The sequence below is a fragment of the Lactuca sativa genome, chromosome 3, assembly GCF_002870075.4.
Source record: "Lactuca sativa cultivar Salinas chromosome 3, Lsat_Salinas_v11, whole genome shotgun sequence".
NCBI classification, from domain to species: domain Eukaryota; kingdom Viridiplantae; phylum Streptophyta; class Magnoliopsida; order Asterales; family Asteraceae; genus Lactuca; species Lactuca sativa.
The window spans coordinates 228,798,823-228,803,062 of NC_056625.2; positions in this window are offsets into that span (position 1 = coordinate 228,798,823).

The window sequence follows — 4,240 nt, forward strand, 5'->3', positions numbered from 1 at the left end:
GAGGGATTTACGGCCCAAACATAAAAGTTTGGCCGTGAATCTCTTAACTACGTGGTACTTGCGGTTTTGGAATTTCAAGACTCGAGACGGCACTTCCTTTCACCCGTTCGTTTAAAGATTAATTATTAAAATAATCAAACGAACTTTAAATTTGCTAAAAACAAATGAAAATGAACTTGATTTATAAATTGAAGTGCTTGACTTTAGGGTTTGACCGAATGAAAATTTCGGGTTGTCACATCATCCCCCCGTTAAAGGGAATTTCGTCCCGAAATTAAAGTCTAAGCAAAATAAAGTAGTTACAGATAACTAAGCGAAAAGGTGAGGATATTTTAGTTTCATCTGATCCTCTCGCTCCCAAGTTAATTCTGGTCCTCGCTTGGCGTTCCAGCGAACCTTCACTATCGGGATATGACTCTGCTTTGTTTTCTTGACCCCTCGGTCCATGATCTCTATTGGTTCCTCCATGAAGTTGAAGTTGTCGTTGATCTCGATCTCGTCGAGTGGAATAACAAGAGTTTCGTCGGACAGACACTTTTTCAAGTTCGAGACGTGGAAGGTAGGATGTACGTTATTGAGTTTGCGCAGTAGATTAAATTTGTAGGCTATGAGCCCGATTCGGGCAACGATCTCGAAAGGCCCTACATATCTTGGATTGAGCTTCCCACGCTTTCCGAAGCGTATCAAACCCTTCCAGGGCGAGACCTTTAGTAGAACACGGTCGCCCACCTGGAATTCCAATGGTTTCCTCCGCTTGTCAGCGTAGCTTTTCTGTCGGTCTCTAGAGGCTTTCAACGTTCACGAATTTGAACGATCTTCTCTGTCATTTCCCGAATGATCTCCAGACCCGTGAGAGTGCTTTCGGGAACTCGTCCCTAAGCTAACTGGGTATCACCCATGTGACAACCCGAAATTTATTCCGTCGTTTTTTAATTTGGGACTTTTATATTGACTTTGTAAGGGTCGAGACAAATTAGAAACACCCCAATATTCCCTTGAAAATTTTTAGTTTCAACCAAGTCAAAATACGACCATTTAATCGGGTGCGACCAAAAGCCCCGTTTAACGGCAGTATCGGGTAGATTTCCACTGAGCCCCAACTCAAACCCCTATATAAGGGTGATTGGAATCCATTTGGAGCTTTTCTACACTCTCTCTACACTCTCTCCCTCTCTACAACTTGTTTTCGAGCCAAAAACGCCCGTTTCAAGCCCCAAACTAGTAAGTAATCTTTCCTAACTTGTTGTATAGCTTAATTATCATGCAAATTCGTGTTTAAGACATCAAATAGGGGCAAGATTATGTGTTTATGGACCAAGAACACTCTTGGACCGTGAACACCCTTAAGTGGGGTTTTTTAAGCCCCAAAACCCCTCTAAACTACCCCTAGGCCTTAGATATGACTTGCGGACTTACACCTTCGAGCTTAGAACACTAAAACCTTTCATTTTGGAGAGTAAACATGTGTTTACGGCCCAAGAACACTCTTGGACTGTAAACCCCTCTTCATAGGCCGTGAACACCTTTTAAGGTGTTAGAAATGCCCTCAAACACCTCCTATGGCCTTGGAAAATGTCTAGAAGCAACCCCCCATTGTAGTAAAGGCATTAAACATCAATTAAATCAAGGAAATAGGAGTTTATGGCCGTAAACCCCCTAGAATTGGTCCATGGGCCGTAAACTCCCAAAAGGTGGCCAAATGATGCCCTAACACCCCCATTTGACTTGGAATAATGCTTAGAACTTTATACTCTATCATTTAAGGCTTAGATCTATGAAGGAAATGACCAAGTTAGAGTTTACAGCCGTAAAATCCTTGTTGAGGGCCGTGAACTCCTTAAATGGTCCATTTGTTGCCTTAAATCCATTCATATGCCTTATATTTGGACCTAGCCTAATTCAATGAATGATATAAGACCTTGAAGCATCCTAGAACACACCACCCATGAGTTTACGGCTGTAAACTCATGGGGATATGGTCTTAGGGCCGTCAACTCTATAAAGAGTTTACTCTTGAAGAGTAAACTCCCTATCTAGGCCATAAACACCCTTAGATGTTACCCGGGACACTCCTAGCACTTAACCAAAGTGTTTTCCGCATTTTAGGATGCGTATACGTGTTTAATTAGTATTATATTTACTAATTGTATGTAAACATATGTCATCATATGTTAATAGGTCACTAAGTGTGCTCAAGTCTTTATTTGACACCGAGCACACAACCGGCACCTTCGTCGGATCCACTTACAACAGGTGAGTTCATACCCCTAAATTAACCTTTAAAATGTTTTTACATGCTTTTATGGGGGGGGGGGGGGAATACAAGTTAAAACATGCCAGTTATCATATCAATCACATGTGATTGATAACCGCATGCACAAGGTTTTATTACACTGTCTACTGTTTTACCAAGCATGATACTGTAAAAGGTTTTCTCAAACGTCTTTACTTGTTCAAAGCTTTTCTCAAATTGTCTCTCACGTTGTATGTTTTACTTCAAATTCAGCTACAGCAGCATCTTAAACAAAGACTTTCTTTACTTATATTGTTTTATCAAAGTTATAACCAAAACTTGTTTATGAAAGATTTTCAAAGGATTTCTAAAGGCTTTCAAACTTATTTTAAAAAAGAATACCAAGTCATGATTTTCTTAAGTGTAAGGTTTTCCAAAGTTTTCATCAAAGTTTTCTTCCATGTGTTTATACTCCTACTTCGTTAGATACTACTGCTTTATTAGACTTCTACTTAGTTAATGCTCCTACTTAGTTAAATGCTACTACTTCGTTAACGTTTCCTACTTAGTGATACACTTCTACTTGTTAACGCTTCTACTTAGTGATACGCTACTACTCGTTAACGCTTCTACTTAGTGATACGCTACTACTTGTTAACGCTTCTAGTTCGTGATACGCTTCTTCTTCGTTAAACGCTTCTACTTTGTAAACGCTCCTACTTTATTAACGCTTATACTTCGAGAAACGCTTCCACTTTGTTAATGCTACTACTTCGTAAACACTTCTACTTTATTGACGCTTCTACTTCTAGAAACGCTCCTACTTTGTTAACAATTCTACTTAGTTAAAGGCATGCCTGTACATGTATAGTTATATAAATAATGTTTAAAGGACTTAGGAAGGCTAGCTCGCCCTATTTCCTTTTCCTCGTTTGGATGTGGTCTGGTGGGATCGGATATCCGTCCGAAGGTCGTTTAATCATTAATTATATATCATGTATACATGTATAGACATGAAGGTTTACATCGGTCAGTTCAGTTGTGAGTCTCTATCATTGGTCCAGTATTTTTACATCAGAACTCACTACACGAGATGCATCTTCAGGACACGGGCTTCTCCGTTGTCTAGTTGGTAACCAGAGTCTCCTGTAGGGAGAGCGGGCATTGTGTGTATAGATCTATACGGGATTGACACCCCCACACCCTGACTGCTAGCTATAGTCCACGGCTTACCAAGCCAATGGGTGACAAATGTCACATTCTTTCCGACACTTGCAGGGCGTCAAGTTGTCTAGTGTCTATCAATATGGTTACGAGTATCTCGGGGTTACCTTATAATTCATGTCCTTAAGGTAACGAGAATTAACACTGTATTCACTGTTTTTAGACCTTACTATACGTATCATTCATTTGATACTGTCTGGGGTTTGTATTCACTGTTTTTAGACCTTGCTAGACGTATTTTTAGACCTTGCTAGACGTATCATTCAATTGATACTGTCTGGGGTCTGTATTCACTGTTTTTAGACCTTGCTAGACGTATCATTCATTTGATATTGTCTGGGGTCTGTATCTCCTTTTGTTAGACTGAGCCAGGCGTGTCGATCAGTCGATACTCTCCTGGAGTCTATGATTTCTTTTGCCTTAGTCAACAGTATTCACCGCTGAGGCATATGTTATTTTCCCTAATATTCACCTACTTTCTTTAAAAATCAAATACTGTATTTTGGTAATGATAGTGTTTAAGGGAAAATTACTTTTTACAACATAACTCTGTCGAGTCTTGGTAGAAGACTGCTTTTATTTAGAAAATATAGGATTTTCTGGAAAGGACGCTAATACACTGTAAACTCTAAACTACTACTTATCATAAAGTTATTTTGAATAAAATGCTTACTTACACAAATGACACTAAATACTTATGAACTCACCAGCATTTATAAAAATACTGATACTCGCTTTCAAAATAACTTGTATTCTCAGGTCAGCTATAGATAGGTACTTCCC